This window comes from Sinocyclocheilus anshuiensis, unplaced genomic scaffold, assembly GCF_001515605.1.
Source record: "Sinocyclocheilus anshuiensis isolate Anshui unplaced genomic scaffold, SAMN03320099.WGS_v1.1 scaffold1151, whole genome shotgun sequence".
Classification (NCBI taxonomy): domain Eukaryota; kingdom Metazoa; phylum Chordata; class Actinopteri; order Cypriniformes; family Cyprinidae; genus Sinocyclocheilus; species Sinocyclocheilus anshuiensis.
This window is the reverse complement of record NW_015548202.1, coordinates 1,090,683-1,101,798: the sequence shown is the minus strand read 5'-3', so window position 1 is coordinate 1,101,798 and position 11,116 is coordinate 1,090,683.

The following is an 11,116-nucleotide window of genomic DNA, read 5'->3' as shown; positions in this document are numbered from 1 at the left end:
GTGAAAATGCAAACATTATCCAGATGTTTTAAGCTACATCTGTGGGTGCTTTACTACATACAAGAGACAGAAAATAGGATTTTGAGAGGAAAAAAAGCATATTTGTTTACAAACTTGTGTTTATGTAAAGTTCTTTGACATTAAACGGAGTATTTGAACATATCTTTACACTCCTTTGCAGACTGTAATTTATGATGCATGCTGAATACTTCTTTTTTTACACTAAAACTGACATTTTTAAATGTATCATTTCACACCATATCAACAATAAAGGCTATTTTTATAGGAAACGTTAAAATATCAGTACTTCAATGAATTGCATACAATTATACAATATTTTCAGGACAAAAATCCAGATTCTAACAGATTCAACTTTTTAATATTTAATACAATATTAATAATTGATATAATTAATAATTAATTATATAATGTTATATACATACATTTTATATAATTTTTATAATTAGTAAATGTGAACATGAACTAAGATTAATAAATTAATCTTAAAATATTTATAAGTAATAAGCAATTTTCAGTATTTCATAAGTAGTTTTCATGTTACTAATGCAGTTAACAAATGGAAATATATTGTAAAGCGCAGCCCATTTCTGTTGTGAGATCTGTCATTTTACACCATATCAAAGGCTTGAGAACATTTAAAAATAAGATTAAATATAGTAACAATATTTCAGTGAATTGTATACAATAATTTAACATTTTTAAATAAATAAAAATATTAAATTAAATTAAATTCAAAATAAAAAATTAAATTAAATGTAAAAAATAAAAATAAATAAATTAAATTATATACCATTTTTCAAATTGATATTTAATAAATTCTAATATTTTCGCAGGAGAAGCTTCTTTTTTTTAAATGGCCATTAATTTACTTTGTATAAAAACATTTTTGTATAATTGTTTAAAGCAGGGCACTCTAATAAAACTCTAATATGTTTTGCTTCTGTTAGTTGTTGATAATCTTTATGGATTTAATCTTATTTTCCATGACAATGAGCTGTTGGACAGGAAGGCTGGTTTTCCAGATCCGCTGTGCTCTTAATTGTCCCTGTCATAAAGAAACACAGGAAGCTGATTTGGATTCAGATTGAATGTGGACGCAGATTAAACTGTAGAACAGGACCGGGAGAGAATGCATTGTGGGTCGGCGCGATCTAAATGGAGGACCAATCAGAGCTCCCCGCGGACAGGGCCGTTTCTGGCAGCGCTTGAATAAATCTGGAAGCTTCTCAATGGTCTGATTGGGTCCGATGCCAAACCTGATGATGTATTCTGCTTAGATAAAGTACGACTGAATGTTAATCAGATATTTGCTCCCCGGATCAGAGGAAAACGTTCATTTTTGCTTTTCTTCTGGGAACAAAGAAAACTGGATCTTTTATGAAGTCGTATATGAAACGCATTTCTAAAATCACTGCTGCAGTGTCTGTAAGAGACAATGTACAGTCAGTCCGTCATTATCACAAAATAAACTATACAGCAACCGATGTTTTCTTTTTCTTGCTGGAAAAAGAGAATTTTGAGCATCTATACATCTATCAACATGTTTGTTCATCACATTTTAATGCAAAAATTATCATTCTGTCATCATTCCAAACATAAATGACTGCCTTTGTTGACAAACGAGGCTATTTTGGGGTCTAAACAACAATGGACCCCATTGACTTTTATTGTATGGAAGAAAAAAAAAATTATACGGATGGTGAGTAAATCAAAATTTACCTTTTTTCTCAAACCCTGAGATGCATGAATTTTTAAATCCGATGTTAAAAATTTTCGATATTTTAGTATTATTTATATACTAATAAATTAGTATTTTTTTATATTTTCAATTTCAGTCATTTTCATTTTCAGTTTAACTTTTGCTCTTTTTTGTTTTATTAATTTTTCATTTTTTATATATTTTCTATTTTTGGTTTCAGACATTTTAATTTTTAGTTTTACTTTTGTTCTTTTTTCCTTATTTTTCATTTTTTAATATTTCTATTTAGTTTTATTTCAATTTTGGTAATGTAGTTTTTTTTTGTTTTTTTTTCATTAAAACATTATTTATTTATTTTTTTTACATTTATCTTTAATTTATTTATTTCAGTTTTCTTTTAAGTAATTCTTCAACTTACATTTTATTTCAATTAGATGCCAAGGCAACATTTCTAATTTTTGTTTACATTAAGTTTTTTATTTAATATTTGTTTATATATACACACTTAATTTCAATTAACAACAACTATTTTGAACAGTTTTAGTTAACAATAACAACAGCGACCTTAATGTTTTGGGTTTTTTTACATTTCAGAACAAGAACATAATGGTTTCAAATCGATTAATATGGAATTAATCATTCCAAACTATTCTGAATTATTATATCTAGTCACCATCCATCAGAGGGTTACAATGTATACACTCTAAAAAATGCTGGGTTGTTTCAACCCAACTTTGGGTCAAATATGGACTAACCCAACCGTTGGGTTAAATTTTTACATTCAATTTTTAACCCAAAAGTTGGGTTAGTCCATATTTGACCCAAAGTTGGGTTGAAACAACCCAGCATTTTTTAGAGTGTAGTGAAGATCTACAAAGCAATTTTCACTACAGTCAGCAATGGTCATTAACAAAAGCCAAAAATACAATTTAGCATCATTATACAAAAACACCTGACCGCTAAATGTTGCTTAAACAATCAGAAACAAGCATTTCAGAGACATTTCCATTAAAACTTACTGGTTGGAACACAACGGGACACATGATATGAGGAATCAGTCACGTTGCAGGATGATGCACACACTAAACTTTAATATTATTAAACCCGTTTGGCACAGATAAAGCTTAGCATCTGTTTAAATCCGCACTCAATCAATCAAGAATCAGCGGGATCCTCGCACCGGTAATAAAATATTAGCAATAATCCGCCAGACATTCAACAAAATCACTCTCTCAGACTCACAGGGTTAAAAGAATCACGGTAAGCTCTTTAACGAGCTGTAACGAGTGTAGTGTCCTCTCTGCATGCGTCTGAGATCCCAGAATCCTGCAGACGTCTACCCATAATGCACCACACTGATACCCCTGTGTGTGCTGGCGTCTGTGCCTGTCGATGGATGCCATGCCAATTTCCTGTGTCACGTAAACGCTTTGTGCTTTTTTTTTTTCCCTTGCATGCTTTTAAATATTTGGACGCCTTTAGGGAAGATGCATTATTCATTCAAAATTACATTTCATTTGCAACGGGAAAAAAAGAGACCTGTAAAGCAAAGGGGGGAAATCTTATAAAATCAATTCGATTCCTGCCCTTAAACGACCACACAGAGGCCTGGCATCATATCAGAGTCAGATCTCGAGTTTCATTGCACGTTTAGCAGAGAGAAAATCAGGACAAGGGTGAATGAAAGTTAGAAGAGTACAGCTGCTGATGAATTCATGCTGCCATGTGTCCAAAACTATGTCTGTGAGAGATATTCAATCACTCATACACAAAAGCTAACACTTTATAATAAGGTCTTGTTAGCTAACAAACTAACCATGAACAACACCTACCTCATTTATCAATCTTAGTTAACATCAACGTCTACAACGCATTGCTAAAATCAATAATTTTAATGCACTTTAAACTAACATGAACAAATAATGAATAAACAATTATATTAACTAATATTAACAAAGATTTATATATGCTATAAAACATTTATGTTGCAATAGCTAACGCATTAACTAACCCTTATTATAAAATGTTACTGACAAAAATGAAAGCAGGTTAGACAAAAAGAAAAACTTGCAAATAAGAAATGACTTGATCCTCATGAATATAACATTTAAAATTCAAATTTAAGACTTTAAGAACCGCACTAACAAAATTAAGGGTAAAATAAGTTTTAAAAAGTTATTTTTCACTATTATTTACAACAGGATCTGCATTTTCATGGGTTGAAATAATAGACTTCAATAAAATCAATAAAAGCAATAAAGAAAAAAAGAAGTCGATCTTCAAAAGTCAGCAACTTTGCGACAGCTGAATGTAAAATTTTTTGACACGCCAATCATGAGTTACATTTATTTAAGCTATGAAAGTGTGAGTACATTGAGTATAATGAGTATAACTACGCAAAAAGCATTTCAAATGTTTTCTAATTACCCCAGAATCAAACAGTTCCCGCTTACGCACGTTATTACGTCTGTCAAAACCTTAGGCTTGCTGTCAGAGGAAATATTAGAACTAAAATCATCCACAACACACTCATGGACATTAATCAATGAATACTTACCTGCTAAAAAATAAAGTAATTATTACCTTATGATCCATCGGTTTTCAAAACCACATAAATTGAATATTACAAAATTGATGTCTGTCAAAAAATAACATGCACAATAAACGGTAGCATTTATGAAAAGCAGAGGTCTGGAGAGTTCACGCATTTTGGAAAATCCAACCTTACGGATGTTTTAACTACATTATCACACTGATATCACTACATTTCATTGTAAAGTTACTTGCAAAAAACTTATTGCCTCTAAAAAAAAAATAAAAAATCTAGTTAAGGTTGCTCAATATATTCAAGTTTACTCAGAAGCCAATTTATGAAAACTTGAATGTACTAAATAACATTAACTATTTTTTTCTGAGGCAAAAGGTTTGCAATATTATTTCCAAGTAAATTTAAATGAATTTTACAGTGTTTACAAAAAGGAGAAAATGGCAGCCTGAGCGGTTTCAACATGCTGTCTGTCAAAGACGTAATGTACGTAATGCATAACAAATAAATTATTCTTCACTCACTGCAACTGACAGGTGATTTTTACCTCTCGGTAGTTTCAAACATTAAAGTTTGATTAAAATGTTTAATTTTGAAAAATGATACATTTTCACATGATTTGCAATGCAATGTTTGGATTGCAATGGATGCAAATTTTCAACCTTATACCGCATGCCATGACAGAACAAACCCATTAACAATCCACATAAAATTGATATTTGTGACCCTGGAGCACAAAAGTCGCTGGGGTATATTTGTAGCAATAGCCAACAATACGTTGTATGGGTCTAAATTTTTAATTTTTTGCCAAAAAATCATTAGGATAAGTAAAGATTACGTTCCATGAAGATATTTTGTAAATGTCCTACCATAAATATTTCAAAAACGTATTTATCATTAGTAATATGCATTGCTAAGAACTTCATTTGGACAACTTTAAAGGTGATTTTCTCAATTTTTTTTTTTTTTTTGCACCCTCAGATTCCAGATTTTCAATCTCAGCCAAATATTGTCCTATCCTAACTTATCTAATATCAATTGAAATCTTATTTATTCAGAAATTTCAAAAAATTGACCCTTATGACTGTTTTTTTGGTCCAGGGTCACATATATTGTACAAAATGGTCTTATATCTTATTGTATCTTTTTACTGTTGCATTTGTAAAATTTGGAATTTTGCACCTGTTCAAAGACACGGGCAATGCACTTTCAAAGATCACATAGAAATAAATCAGAAGTTCCCAGAAGTACGCTTATATTCCCCACAGTGTGTGTGTGTGTGTGTGTGTGTGTGTGTGTGTGGCAAATTCCCGGCGCCGGTGTTCGATTCTCCATCGAGTCGGTGCTAAACTCTGTGTTTTTCTGTAATGCGAGCAATGTTTGGATGTGAAAGTTGGAAGGCTGAATTCCTGCAGGTCTGTGGCACAGTGTTGATGTTACTGTTTATCCTATAAAACTTTGATATGACACACATAAATCATTCACTAAGGAAATGATTGCCTCAAACAGAATGCGCCGCCTCTCGCTGCATGTTGAAACATTAATGCTTTTTAAGTCATAAATTATGACATGGCAATTTCTGTGCTGCGGGGGTCCTCTTCTTCTGTGCGCAGACACACTCACACACACACAAACACACACACACTACAGCTGGGATGAACGGTCCTGCAAGCACGACAAACATCTTTTTTTATTGTGACCTAAATGTCTCTCCACATGAGAGAATCTTTCACTAAATCACCTTCTAGTTTTCCAGATCTCATGATCAAACAAATCAGAGAATATTAGTCAAAAATACAGACTGATTCGGTGTAAAGATGAGCTTTGCACATGTTTACATCACAAAATTTACTCATGAGCATCATGTTGTTTCCAACCTGTATGACTTTTTATTCATTAAAACACTAAAGATTTTTTTTTAAATACGTGTGCGCGTGTGTGTGTGCGTGTGAGTGAGTGAGTGAGTGAGTGAGAGAGAGAGAGAGAGAGAGAGAGAACAGGACTGTGCAGCTAAAGAACATCAAACGACGTGAATTACAACTTAAATTTTGTCAGTTTCTTACATAAAACATAAATCATATGGCCTAAGTCTTGGAATATGTTGCAGGTTTTATATAAACCATTTTGATACATGGTGTTTTTATATATTTTTTAGCTTGAAAGCACCAGTCCCCATCGCCTTAGGGTTAGTTCACCCAAAAGTGAAATTAGCCCATAAATTACTCACCCTCAAGTCATCCTAGGTGTATATGACTTTCTTCTTTCAGACGAATCCAGTCGGAGTTATATAAAAAATTGTCTTCGATCTTTCAAGCTGTTTCTTGGCACTCAGCGGGTGATGCATGCAGTGCATCAGTCCAAAAGAAGTGAAATAAAAAGCACCCATCCATAAAAAATAAAAAAATAAATTAAAAAAAGTGTCTCACCCGGCTCCGGGGGGTGACCAAAGGCCTCCTGTTGTACACAGAAGCAGCTCCGGGCGGATGACGTATGAGGTCGGCGTTGCGCATGCGCCGCTCAGAAGTGACGCACATGGAAGCGTAGCGGAGAGATCAAAACAAAACAACGGTCAGTAATTAGAAGTACAAAACCATATACACCTAGGATGACTTGAGGGTGAGTAATGTATGGGCTAATTTTCATTTTTGGGTGAACTAACCCTTTAAACGTATGTAGAAGATCAACAAGGATATTCTTTTATATCCGAGTTTGTATAAACCGTAATAGCTCATATCCATTTGTTTGTTTTTTTTGTAATATTTTATATCTATTTATATTCTATATTATATTCTAAATATTAAGCAAATTACAGACTTAATATGGAAATAGATCTAAATACATGTGGGAATAAATGCAAAAATTAATGAACGTACAAAAAATAAATAAAATAATAAAAAAAAGTTTCTAAAAAAGTTAAAAAGAACAAAAATAAAGTTTAAATAAATACACAAAATAATAAATAAAAGGGCAAAAGCAATACAAAAATAAATTCAGGACTAAATTTAATTGAAATAATTAAAATAATCCTTTATTTGTTTTCCTATGATTATATATGTATACATAAATTTTTAATTTCTTCAGATTTGTGCCGTCATAAGTGACGATAAGAAAATGTTTGTAAAGAAAATAAACTTTGTTTCACAGTAGAAAGTCAAATAAGTCTGAAACAACATGAGGATGAGTAAATGATTGCATTTTTATTTTATATTTACATTTATTCATTTAGCAAACGCTTTTATCCAAAGACACTTACAAATTTTTAGGTGAACTATTCAATTAAAGAATTAGCTTTCAAAACGTAAATCTGATTTCAAATGAGTATTATAAGAGCGTTTTAAACTTGACTAACATTTTAATAACCCTAATGTGTATTTTTCCTGATTGTCAGGCTCCACGCTCTTGTCTGAGTGTTTGGTTCAGGTGTGACTGTCTTAAGATGCTGTAACATATGTGAAGAAAGCGCACAGAATCCATATGAAAGACACACAAAAGCTCAGCGTCAAAGCGCGTGCCATATGCCAGCGCTGACAGCCTTAATAACACACGCCGCTCAGATCACAGATCTCACATCCACTAGTTTAAAATGACATCTTCTGTCCTCTTCCACTTCACTAGACACAAGCAACGCTCAACATGAGACCCAGTTCATTCCAGACGTCACAAGAACAGATTTAAAAGCACAGCTGACCACTGAAGACGAGACGTATTACAACACTACAAACACAATAATGAAAGAACGAACAAATAAATGACAAATTCACTGACTGAAAAACAAACAGACACCAACCAATGATCCACACAAGAAAAACTGATAATAAACATACCATATGATGTCTAAATGTTAGTATAAACTTGAAAAAAAATGACTTGAATTTAAAATTATTTAACGAAACCCTCATATAAACTGCAGAAATCAAAATGTGATTAGCCCAAAATTTTGCCCAATTATCACTTTTCCACATATTTCACTACATCAGGGTTTCTGGAGGTTTTATTAAAGCAAATTTAAGACTTTAAGATCTTTCTAAGACCAAGTAAAGAGAATGGAAGGAATAAATGGAAGGAGACACAAAGAAATTCATCAAAATGAGTGAGTTTGTGATTAATAGAAATAAACAAGTTTAGCACTTAATTTCTCAGAAAACAAGACTTCATAGCTTAATTTTGCATCTCAAGCTAATGTTTATTTATTTATGGATGTTTAGATATCTGTACTGAAAAATAAAGAAAAATATTGAGGAAGATATTAATTTTTTGCAATGCATTTTCATGCAATGATTTTTTTGTCCAAATTTAATACCTTTTTAAGACCTGCAGAAATTTATATTTTTGAGGACATTTTCAAAAATGTGGCTGTCACAAGTTGTGTATAAATGTGGTTATAATGCTAAAATGCAAAGTTCTAGCTGTAATATCAACATCATGTAGTATATTTTATGCATTATAAAAGCGTTATCTTACATTCTGCATGCATGTTTGGTCAAATTACCAATGATTTGAGCTCATAAAATCCTAACCAATCACAAGCCATCTTCAGATTTTCCCAAAATGCATTGCACTGCACTTTACACACCACATAGATACATAGGCTACATCGAGCGAGCAGCTCATCTGATCAATTTCATCTCACATACTGTAAAACTCATGTGATCAAAAAACTGCTTGCTTTTCTGTGAAATTAATATCCCGTGTGAATATAAATACAAACAGAGTTTACGTTACATTAACACCCCTGTCACGAACACGCAAGAAAAGAAACATGTGCAAACGTACATGATAAAAGCATGCTGTCAGACATCTGGCTTTCTGCAAAACTTCTGCTTTGCATGATGACAAGGTGTTTGTGAGGTCAGACAGAGACGCGGGACACAAGACCCCGTTACGAGGCTGAACTGAGATCAGCGGACGCGGGTGAAATGAGCGCTCACCTGCTGCGAGCCGTAATGAGCACCTGAGACTCACGGAGACGATCCGGAGCGTGCCAGCAGAAATCAGGAGCGCCGTCCTTCCAGCTGACCTGACCGACTCACAACGGCCTGTGAAAATGCACAACAGCAAACATAACGTTAGATCTCATCGACAGAGACATCACGGACTGCTCTGAGAATATAATGTGTATTTGACATACACATGCAATTGAATGTTTGAGACATTTTTACAAAAAAAAGGATGAAAAACGCAAAATGCATTGCTCGTTGCATTACACAAGCAGTGTCGTGAGGTTATGATGTGACAACAGTTTAGCACAGCTAATTTAATACCACTATCATTATGCATATTATTTAAAAAAAAAATACATAGAGTAAACAGTGCAAAAAAAAAATACTGCATCCCACAATGCAATGCATTCGACTTTTCCATTACAGACAAATTAAGAATATCAGTCCACATTTTTAACATCTCCTTCACTCATTTCATCAGACTGCCAAAGGTTGAGACATTTAAAAAAAAAAAGAAAAAAAAGGATGAAAAATGCAAAATACATCACTCATATTGTATTACACAAGCAGTGCAGTGATGTCATGATGTGACAACACCATAGAATGATACTGTTTAAAATGATTATTGTCGTTCATATTTTTAAACAAAAATATTGAGTGCGCACACTGCAAATGAAATAAAAAAAGCATTCCACAATGCAATGCATTTGACTTTTCCAAATTAAGAATATCAATCCATATTTTTAACATCTTCTTGACTCATTATTTGATCAGACTGCCAAAGGTTAAGACATTTTTACAATAAAATATATTGAGTGCACACGGCCAACAAAAAAAAAATGCATTCCACAATGCAATGCATTTCACTTTCCAATTTGATCAGACTGCCAAAGTTAAGACATTTTTTACAAAAAAAAAAATGGATGGCAAATGCAAAATACATTGCTCACTGCATTACACACACACAGTGCAGTGAGATCATGATGTGACAACAGCGTAGCATACTACTGTTTAAAAAGATTATCGTCATGCATATTTTAAAAATATATATATATTGAGTGCATACACTGCAAAAAAAAAAATGCATTAGACTTTCCATTTACAAATTAAGAATATCAATTCAATTTTTTATATATTTCTCAACTCATTATTTGATCAGACTGCCAAAGGTTGAGACAGTGCATAGTATAGTGTAGCATACTGTTTAAAATGATTATAAGGCATAATGCATTGTTTATAAACAAAAACATTCATCAGTATGCAGTGCAGTAGTATGCAGTACACCAGCAGTGTTGCTTGAGAGCAGAACACACAGTGCGCCAGTATTCCAGCTCATGCGGGGGCACGCGGGCTGATGTCTGGTGGAGTGATGCCAGATGACTCCGGGGCATCGGGGGGAGGAGGGTTGTGAAAGGAGAGCGACTCTGTGCCAGGATCAGCCTGTTCTCTGGGCAACAAAAGGCGGCACACATTCAGCTAGTGCCTTGCCAAACGTAGGCCAGCGTCAGTGCCATCGAGGAGGAACTCGAGGGGAGGTGGTGTTTCTGAACAATGTGCCAGGCTGAGAGACGGCAGCCAACCAGAGATCAGCGCCTGACAGAAACATGGACACACCACGGCACAGAGAGATGGAGGCTCGTGTCTGCCATGTATTTTTAAGTGATGAATGGACGAGAGACGTGTAGAGACTCTCTCCTGACACGGCAAGATGGCGTGTTGAAAGATGAGGTCAGCGACCGGGGAACGAGAGAAAGTAAAATGACAATATAAATATAGGCTACTATAGGGCTGCAAATGATTAATCACATTCAAAATAAAAGTTTGTTTACATACTATGTGTGTGTATTGCGTATATTTATTATGTATATATAAATCCACACACATACAGCATATATATTTAAAATTTTTACA